General features: G+C 40.4%; 1 protein-coding gene across 2 annotated transcripts in view; it reads right to left on the bottom strand.

Moving 5' to 3' along the window:
• The window catches only part of NIPBL (NIPBL cohesin loading factor), a 206,011-nt gene extending 200,430 nt beyond the window's left edge, over positions 1-5,581 (bottom strand). For both annotated transcript variants that reach the window (XM_036278788.1, XM_036278792.1), the window contains exon 1: positions 5,174-5,581. The gene's annotated coding sequence lies outside the window, so the exon portion shown is untranslated. The remainder of the gene's footprint in view (positions 1-5,173) is intronic.
• Positions 5,582-10,978: the final 5,397 nt, after the last annotated feature.

Below are 10,978 nucleotides of genomic sequence, written 5' to 3' on the forward strand. Positions count from 1 at the left end.
GTACAACTTTTCAAGTTGATGACTTTGAAGGGATCAAATTATTTGGTTATATAAACACTGGAACTTGAAAATATTACCAGTCATACTAATTTATAGATTCATCTACTACACTACAATTGGTCATTAACATTTCTATGAATGAAATCACTCTCTAAAGATGAATTTTCCCTTTCTAAAAATAGATGCTTTGATAACTTCAACTCAATGTAAAAAAACAAAGTAAAAAGATCACAGACTGCTTAACTCAAATTTAAATAAGTAAAGATTTGTTGACTTCAAAAAAGATTATATATAGAATATATTATAGCTTGAATTCTATTTAGTTCTTTGCAAAAGTAAACAATTTCCTTGACTACATTACTTGAAAGTATTGAATCAAATGAATGACCAAAGGATAATATTCAGATTTTACTAAAACTATAAATGTGGAGTTCTAAATCCTTAAGAACACACGTAAATGAGATTGATCATTTACTAATTATAAGACAATGGGCAATTTTCTAACCTTTCCATTCTCAGTTTCTTCATCTGTAAATTGTAGATGGTAACTGTTTCTAATTCATGAGCTTTTTAGAGGAATTAAGTGAGATAATATGATGGGGACATATTTAATGCAATTCCTGACAATTAATAGGCCCTTAAAATCTTACCTAGCTGGCAATGCTGGATAAAACAAAAATAATCCCTACTAATAATAACACATTAGGAATAGAAAGGAATATTACTTAAAAGATAACTGACCCCAGATTTACACCAAACAAAGCAATATAGAAAATATCTAAAATCATTTTATGACTTCACTTTGACAAAAAATTCTGAGCACATAAAATACCCTTTAAAATGACAATGATGGTCTTAAATGAAAAGACATGTGTTTTTTAAAAAAAAGACATGGTCTTTAATATTGTTTTTAAATCTTGGAAACACGAAAAAAATTACACTTTAGTAATTTTTTAAAAATAGTATTAAAATAAAACTTTCAGGAATCATTATATACTGTTTACTACATTTCTTAGGAAAGATGTGTGTGTGTGTGTGTGTGTGTGTGTGTGTGTGTGTATAAATAAATTCAACCAACCACACAAGATCAGGACTTCTAATGTAAAAGTACTATTTTTACACCAGAAAAATACAACCAGGAGACAGGTATCAATCTCTCTCTAAAAGAAGAAAAGCACCTTGGACTTAAGATAACTGAAAAAGTAAAGAATGGTATCAGCGTCATCACTGAGCAATACATAGCACCATGACCAGAGCTCAGACAGTTCTTAAAGAAACACAATCTAATAAAAAACTATGAAGAGTCAAGGAATCTCTTATTCGCCCACAAACACTACATGAATCTATACAAATCACGTGGCATCTTATATCAAGTTTTTCATTAAAAAATATAAATCATGCTGGTCACTTCTTTCACATGAAAATGAGAATATTTATAAAGGAACTCAGTCACTTTTTAAAAGGACCAATTTAAAGGACAAAGAATGATAAATGACAACTGCTAAAAATAGAGAAAACTCTGCTTAAAAAGTATAGTTTTTTCTTTTACATTAAAAAATTTTTTTTTGTTACAGATGTCCCCCCCCCCACTAAAATCCTCCTCCCCCAAAAAAGTATGGTTTTAAAATGATTTTTCAAAGGTTATATAATACCATAAATTACCACCAAAGTCAAGTTAGTAGGCTCAAGATATTAAAATAAATACCTTCAACTACATGGTTAATTAGCAGACCTCTATAGATTTTCCAGTCAGTAATTTCCTATTCATTTTATGGCAAATAAATGTGATAGTCAGAACCAAAGTGACATTTCTCTAAAAGGAATCTTTATTTACTTCAGTCTTCCCAATCACTTCATATGGAGCTGAAATTTAAAATTTTAGAATTACTTACAAATTATACTTTTCTTAATAAGCAATGGGGTTGGGAAAGTTAAAAGAAATTATATAAAAGTCAAATTTTTTAGTTTTATTTACTCTTGTATCATTAATTTTTACATCTTATTTTGAGAAGTTAAAAATACCACATTAGGTATGTCAAAATTTAATACAGACAAGTTCAAATGTTTCTAGTATAGCAGTTTGATGATGGATTGGTACTGAAAAAGTTAAATATGAACTTAGTTTAAGAAGCCTTAAGAAATACATGTTTGAGCTGAGCAGTCCAGCTCCAGATAAAGAAATTTTCATGTTTGAATTGGTATAGCTTTGCTCATATTTTTTATATTAAATTTAGTAAGTTTTACTATGCAGAAAACCAAAACTACATTTACTACTAAACTGAAAACTTTCACTTTTCCTCCCCAAAAAGAATCTCAAATAGCCTTTCTTCAAATATAATTTTTTTTTCCTTAAAGGTGGACAGTATTATGATCCCTAGCATAGGTTCAAAATGCTTTTAAATAACTAGTAACCAAATATTGAATGGCTTTTAAAAGTAAGTACCCCATATACTCTTCTCAAAACACTAACAATTACTTAGTATTTAACTTTGATTTACTAGATTTTCATTATTTATTTGAAAACTAATTTATTGTCAAGTAATTATTATTAATTATTGGTAACTGCAGTCTAAAGAGAAAACAGTAAACCATAATGTTGAAATTTCCTTTAGGTATATTAGGAAATATTTCTCAAATAATATAATTAGCATTGTAAGATTACTGGAACACTATGCTTGTCTACTTTCACTGAATTAAAAAAGTAATAATGGAAATACAAAATTAACCACTGGTGACTATCCCAACTAGTACAGGGGAGGTAGAGCAGACTATTAATAATCTCTAGGAAAATATAAATTATTCATTTCAACTAAGTTATCAAAATTGTAAAGTTAAAGCTTAAGTTTCGTTGGCATTCAATGATGTTTTCTCCTTTAAAAATAACCTAATCAGTTGACCAAATAAAACATTATTTTCAATCTACTTTAAAGAAAGGTTTAGCTATCTGAATAAAAGCTATGACACAATCTATATTACTTAGAGATTGCTAACTATGTACAATTGGGAAAATAAGATCTGTTAAGAATTCACTTTCTTTTAATTCCAAAATCACTAGAAAAAAATCAGTCACATAAACAGATACCTAACACACAGATCCAAACATTTGTTTAAGAAAGCTTCCTTTAAGTATAAAACGCTAAAAGTTCCTTCTGCTGATAAAAACTAAGCAAGCAGAACTTCTTCCCATTACCTTTAACAGAAATAAGTTCATCCTTTGACATGTCTCTGTATTTTATTTAAATAAAAGTTGTAAAGACAATTACAGGTTCACATAAGGGCCTTTTAAACATTTATACTTAAGTCCTTATCTGCCTCCCCAAACCCCAAACCCTCTGCTTGAGAAATGAAGTGTTTCTCCCTTCTGTATTCTCTGCCCCCAGCAGGCCCCCATTCACTTGCCCCCCACCCAGTGCAGGCCTGAGGCCCTGCAGCAAACAGTGTCTAACAGGAGCGGGCAGCACAAAGACAGGAATGGGAGATTAGTGGGAGGGAGGGAGGCCGGGATTGGGGCTCAGCAGGAGCTTCAGGCTTTTTAAAATTCAAACTGCTCCCTGACCAATACAAATCACGGACACGCCACTGACTACTACACGGATTTATAGCATTAAAAACATGCTAGTACGTGACAGCTATATTAACTTCACTCTTTTTAACATTTTCCCATACGTTTGCGGTAAATGTGGTACAACTTATTTTAAGCAGAATGCTAAACTCAAAAATAACCTTCAGAAAAGTTACTCATTCTACAATGACAATTTAACAAGACACAAAACATTTCAACCAACGTAACACCCACTAGTAAAACAAGGAACTTTGTTGATCAGTGTCGCTTCATTTTAACCAATGAAAGTTTCCCTACAGTGAATATGATAAAGTATCAAAAGAGTCCAACCCAGGTACATTTATTTTTCCATGCAATTTGTAACGTAAACTTTTAAATTGGTTGTTTTTCCTTTCTACCAATCTACGCCTCCATAAACAAGCTCAAAACACTTAACTGACACCGAACTAGCATTTAAGATAGAACTTATATTTTTCTCCAGCATTTGCAGATACATTTGACCTATTAAAATGACACCTCTCTCATTACACAGTCAAACATCATGGGCACAAACAGCCAATGACAACCCTGGGACCTCAAGAAGATCTGCCCTGACATGAAAGGATGGCACCTTCTACATTTTTTTTTTTTTTTATTTAACCTCCCAGGGATTGTAAGCATAACTCAATTTGTATACTTCTGAAGAAAATTGGTTTTACCTGTATCTCGGCACCATTCTCAGAACACTTCAAATTATCTTTACGCTTGCACACGGTGAAATCAGGAAGTACCTGGGTATTTCACGTAGTCGTCTCAAAGTGTCCTTATATAACACACAAATATAAAGTGGCAGGGTAAACCTGTCAAGTACTTTACACTTGTCGTTGAATAAAAAGTCCATGTGCAACAGACACTGTCAAACAACAACGTAAAAGCCCGGGGGGGTGGGGGGGCCGTGTCTACCCCACGATGGTTTTCTGCGTGAAATATCCATGTGAACGACTGAATTCTTTAGAGAAGAAAACGAGTCTTGATTAACTTTCCAACGTCCAAACAAGTTTCACACAGGGAAAGAATTACCACGGGCTCCGCGTCGGAGTATTTACATTTGTCTCACTAACTGAAACTACTTCCTCCCTTCCTGGGGTCACAGGGGGAAGAAGGGGGGTTGTTTGTTTCACTGGGACGTTCCCCACTCCGGGACCAAGAAAGTTGTAAATATGGGGACGCCCCGGGCACATTCGCTGCTAGTTGTATTGTTCCGCCTCCCCGGCAGCCTGGGCTCCTCTCCCGGGCGAGGCCTGTCACCGGGCGGCGGCAGCCCCGCGCAGCCCGAGCGCCTAATCCCCGAGCTCAAGTAGATTCCGCTGGCCCGCGGCCTGCGCTCTCCGCCGGGCCTACGCCTCCCCGGCCGCCCGGCAGGAGCCGTCCCCGCCGCCGGAGCCGGCCCGCACAGGGCACAAACCGCCGCCGAGCAGGGCGGCTGCCACCGGAGAGGAGCGAACTCGCGACTCGCCCGCGGAGGAGACCTGGGGCCGCCAAGGAAACGCGGGGAGGGGAGCGAGGAGGAGAGACGCTGAGGACCTGGCGCCGCCGCCGCCGCCGCCGCCGAAATAAAGAGCAGGAATTTACCTGGGCGAATCGGCGTCTGAATCCGGGGAGGCCGAGGCCGCGGTGGCGAGGGACTATAATCCGGGCCGGGAGGGGGGGTGGCTACGGCTCCTCTTCCGTCTCCTCAGTGCGGGGAACATGTAGAGCCGGGGGGAGACCAGCCGAGAAGACAAATCGCTGCTTCTTCTTCCTCCTCCTCCTCCTTCTCCCACATAGAAACACTCACAAACACCCGGCCAGGGGCCCGAGCTACCGGGGGGGCATCGCCGCCGGCCCGGGAACCAATCCTCCAGTCGGCGGGGGCGTCCCTCCCTGCGGCTTGGTGTCGGGTGAGTCGGTACCGACGGAGGGAGGGGGGGGAGGGCGGGGGGGGGAAGGAGCCCTGTGTGTGTCTCTCTCTCGTTCCGTCTCTCCCTCTCAGAACAAAATGCCGACCGGAAGTGCAGCTGCAGGAATGACTCCCTCCACCGGCGCCAAACACTAACAACCACCCCCTCTTCCCCACTCCACTTCCGCCACCGCCGCCGCCGCCGCCGCCACTTCGGCTCGGGTCCTCGGCCGCGCCGCGCCGTTCCGCCCGGCAGCCGGGCCGCCGGGGGCTGCAGCGGGGCGGCGGCGCCTCGCCTCCGCGCCCTCCTCCGCCTCAGGGCGGCTGTGGATGTTGCCGTGTGTGGTCGATCCTGCGGAGCGGCGTTTGGGCTGCGGCGCGGGCGGGCCGGCTCTCCCCAGTCTTTATTTTCCTGGAGGCCGACCGGAGCGGGGTCCGGGGTCGGCGGCGGTCGTGCGCGTGGGGGGCGCTGCGGCCCGGCCCGCCTCGCAGGCCGCGCTCGCCGCCCCGGCGGGTCGTCATTAGCTTTAGGGAGCCGGGCTCGGGGCGGCCACGCCGAGGACGCCCGCGATTCGACGGCGACGGTGCATTTTTTAAATGGTATCCCTGCAGCCTGGAGGATGGATGTGTCGTACCCCTTCTCGCCCGCGAGGCCGGACTTTACGCCCGTCTCGGCGCTATTTCTGCGGAGTAAGAACGCCACCCGGACGTGAAGAGGATCCCCAGCTGGATCGGATTGGAATCGTGTTTGTGGTGCATTTATTTCTGGAAATATGCGGTCGTTTCTGAACCTCCTTTTTGTTGGCGGTGGTTTTGGTTCTGCCCTAACTGTCGGGATACAGACCTGTAGGCGACGCTGTTGGAGCGAGTGGCCGGCCCGCGGCGGCCCGAGCGCGCCGGCCCGCGCCCCCCGCTGGTGTGGGTGGAGCCGAGCGCGCGGGGGAGCCGCCCGCCGCGACCCCGGCCACCGGCGACCGCGGGCCGCGGGTGGGCCTGGGCCGGCCGATTTCAGACATCGCTTTCCTCGTTTCACGCGAAACAGCGGGGTCCTGGACCAGGCTGGAGTACAACTGTGATCACGTGTAGAACCCGGCTTCTTGTAGTCGTGTAACACGTGAAACAACCTGATCGGCCGCGGTCCTTTAGTAGGTTTGCTTGTGTACAGTAAAAGGGGGCTATTCTCCGGGTAAAAAGTGCAGTAGGTAAGCGAATTTTACTCAGCGGGACGGTATTGGCGTTATATTTTCGTGACTTTAGGTAAATGATAACGTTCATTGTAAACCGGAAATTTTCCCTACAGGTTATTTCAAAAAAGTCACTGGGGGGATAAATCGGGCCTTGGCGCTCCTTGGCTCCGACGGCTTTGCCTCTGGCTGAGCGTAAAGCCGAAGCCGCGGGGTGGGCAGCGGCGCGGGCGCCCCAGCCGGCGGGACCCTGCCTCGCCGGCCCCGGGCCGGCCCCCTCCCCCGGTGGCCCCGGGCCGGCGCCCTGCCCTGCCGGGGTGCGCGCAAGGACCGCCTCCGGGCCTCCAGGGCCCGCCGTTAACTGCAGGTTCCCTTTCCCCTTCCCACTTTATCTTCATTCTACAGATCAGACATGTTGATTATGTTTTCCCCATTAGAACGGAAGCCCCCGGAGGGAAAAAGGTTTTGTTTTTCTTCCGCCGGCGTTTTGTGGGGGAAAAAATACCTAGAATAATGGCTGACACACAGTAGATGCTTAGTATTTGGTAAATGAATGAAAAAGAGCCAGGACCTCCCTGCCTCCCCCTCCACTCCCCAATTTTTGAACTCTGTTCCTCATTGTACAGTTATATATGCTTATATGCTACAAAGAACTGTGAAAGATAGGTGAAAACAAAAAAATAAAGGGAAAGATGCAAGTTTATTAGAGTTCTAGAAAAAGGCACTTTCTAGACGTTTGAAAAGCCCTCCACACCAGAAGCCCACATACCAGTGATGTTTTTTTTTAAGGTTTCTGTAAACGGGCTCGCTCTAGAGGACAGTGGGTTAGTCACATGATCATATTCATCCTGGGCCAATTAGCTTTGCGCTCTTCCTGAATCACACACTGCCCTGTTCATCTGTCCGCCCTTTTAACTTGTAAAAATACATACTGTTTTCACTAAATTAAAATCTGTGAGAATTGATTGGCTTAGCTCAAGTGCAGCTCTACTGGAAAAGTTTCTTGAGCAAGTATTTATCGGGCACAAAATGAGTGCCACTCGAGTGATTCAAAAGATGCGTGTTTCTGAGGCCTTATATAAAGGAGCACATATGGCTACTTTGGTTACTACTCAATCGTGCCATCAAGCAAAGCAAAAATTAGTGAGATTTATTTTTACAGTTTCTTTCAGAAGAAAAGGTTCAGTGAAAGCTGAGGTCAGAATTAGTGCGGATATTTTAATTCACCTTTTAGCTTGCTGTTCATTTACATTTACTTTATGATAGCACTGGGTATACCAATAAACTAATTGATAATTTTTGAAAACTATGAAACACATTGAGAATTTTTATTTCCTAATGGCTGGAAAAACAGACCTTTTAAATTAAAATAAGTAAGTATACCAGCAAACTAGAAACTGCAATAAGCCTTTGGCTATGATATTACAAATAATCATATTCCATTTGTGGAATTTTGGGACAAGAAAAGATAGTCTTGATAGTTATTTTATAACAATTAATACATTTAATTAGACATTGTTTAGTAAATCCAACAGTGTTAATTGCAAGTTTATTCATTAGTCTTTAAGAACAGCTTTAAGTCTTATACAGATGGCTTGGAATATGTTTTTCACTCGGTTTCAAAATATGAAAATTTCAATTTGCTTAAGGAAACACAGTCATCTTCCTATATACTTTCTTAAATGTTCCTGGTAAACTAGTAATTTTGCATGTCCAGGTAACCAAAGTCTTGACATTACTATAGAATTTACTTTTAAATTTTAGATATATTATTTTTCAATTTCTTCCCTCATTTACTTATTAGAGATTTACCAGGTGCTCATTAGCTTTATGACAGGCACCTCCTGTACATTAGTGAATGAAAATAGACAAGGTCTCTGCCTTTAAAGGTTTTAACTTGTATATAGTTTATACTAATTTTTCCAGATTATAGAATTAAATTGTTTCAATGCATATCAGAATATTTCTCTATTAAATCAATGTGTTTTGCTTGCCTACATTTAGGTATCCAAGTTAAGGTATTGTGTAGAAACTATTAATTTAATCTTAGTGTTTTCTTGATTTCATTGTCTTGTTTTTTGGAGTTTTTTTGCTTAATTATTTTTCTCAACACTATCCATTTATTTTGCTCTTAACATTTTTAAAACTGTCTAAAAGGAGTGGACTTGTGGTGGTCTTCTATCCTTGATTTGTCCATTCTTAATTTGTAGGGCAGCCCAATAAACCTTTATTCTGACCTGATATTGCCCCCATGTTTAAGTACTGAGCCATACTACTCATTTTATTTGCCAGGGTAAACCTGGATATTCCCCTATGTATTCTTGATCAATAAAATTGCAGAAGATTTAATGAAATATTTTTAAATGGACTTTAAGTATTAACTTTTTAATGTAGTCAGCAGGAATTAGTACAATCGGTAAATAATGAATTATTTTTATTGATAATACTTATCTTTAAGAAAAATACAATTTGTCATGAAATGATGGAAATGAAAAATTTTAGAAAATCATTTTCTTCTCACTATTTTATGCCCACCAGAGTTCTATTCTTTATTAGTGATGAAATTTAACTCTTACAGGAACAAAATTTTAAAGTATAGTAAAAAAGAAGTAAAGGAAATGTAGTGTTCATATGTTTTGTAGCTTACCTCAGAATATTTAGGATAGTTAAGTTACTTATAGCATGATTTTTTCATCTTAAAAAACTTTGAAGAGTTCGTTATAGATGTTGATTTGAGAGGAGCTACAAATATATCAAACAATCTAATAGTCTGTAAATAAGTTCCCACTTCAGGATTTTAAAGTAAATACCTTATTAAAATCTGTGAATGTATTTATGAAGGTTATTCAACATCTTTTATCAGTTTTTGTTAAGATGATAGAAATGAGTGGTTTTTCACCCGGGATGACTTTCTTGTCCTTCAAGAGCAAGGTTTGTCCTTTTCATTAATCCTTCTCATTTCTAAATTCATAGATTTTATTATCCATGCTATCCATTTGTAATCCTATGACTGTCCTATATTATTGTGTACATTTTTGCATGTCTGTGCCTTATGTTCCTAAGTCAAAGTGACCAGTTATGTGTTGTACTACATTACAAGCTTCATTGTTTATTGAATAGGATAGGGCCCTCAAAAAAATGCCATTTCTGAAATATAATTTTAATATAAAAATATTTAGAGTCATTAAATCTTCATGAAAGTCTAATCTTTTTTATGTTTTTATTGACTTTGGAGAGAGGGAAGGGGGGAGGGAGAGAGAGAGAGAGAGAAAGAGAAATATCTACCAGAGAGAAACATAGATTGGCTTCCTTCTGCATGCCCCCTACTGAGGATGGAGCCCACAACCCAGGCATGTTCCTTGACTGGGAATAGGAACAGGTGACATCCTAGCGCATGGGATGATGCTCAGCCAATTGAGCCACACAGGCGGGCTGAAAATCTACTCTGAATAGAACCTACACATGTGCTGAATGTGAACCACAAAATTAAACTATACATGTAGTTTAATACTAAACTAATCTGGAACAACATTGATTTTTCAAATGTTTTTATCTATGAAGGAAGAATACAAAATCCATTAAGCCCTGGCTGGCTTTGCTCAGTGGTTAGAGCGTCGGCTTGCGGACCAAAGAGTCATGGGTTCGATTCTGGTCAAGGGTACGTACCTCGGTTGCAGTTCGACCCCGGCCCTGGTTGGGGTTGTGCGGGAGGCAGTCAGTCAGTGTGTCCCTCTCACGTCGATGTTTCTCTCTCATTCTCAAAGAATGTATCATAAATGGTGAAGTCTATGTTATTAAATGAACATTTCATTTATGTGTGTACATGCGCTACGTTACCTTCTAATATACAGGGGTGGGCAAAAGTAGGTTTGCATTGCCACTGTGACATTCTTTTGAGTTAATAAAGCTATTGTAATTATCATAACCTGAATGTCTTTGCATATGAACAACTATAAACCTACTTTTGCCAGCCCCTGTATATTTTGTACTGTGGATTATATGCTGAAAGAAAAATTGTGTGTTTTTTTTTCCATCTACAATTTAGTTTTTCTTTTACTTCCTGCCTTAGAAATGAAAAAAAAAATTTCTAGAAAGTTCTGATTGCCTATGAAATAGTGAGGAATTTTAGAGGAGTCACCAGGAGATTTGATAATTGGTTTCAGAAAGATGATCTTAAAGGGTAGGTGAACTATGTAGAAATGTCAAATATTGAAGTAATGAAGAATTATTCTCCTAGTGGAGCTAAATTTGTTGTGTTTAGATTTATAACTGTTTTCTTATTGATTTGTTATAGCACATCTAATTTCAAATGCC

This window comes from Molossus molossus, unplaced genomic scaffold, assembly GCF_014108415.1.
Source record: "Molossus molossus isolate mMolMol1 unplaced genomic scaffold, mMolMol1.p scaffold_m16_p_3, whole genome shotgun sequence".
Taxonomy (NCBI): domain Eukaryota; kingdom Metazoa; phylum Chordata; class Mammalia; order Chiroptera; family Molossidae; genus Molossus; species Molossus molossus.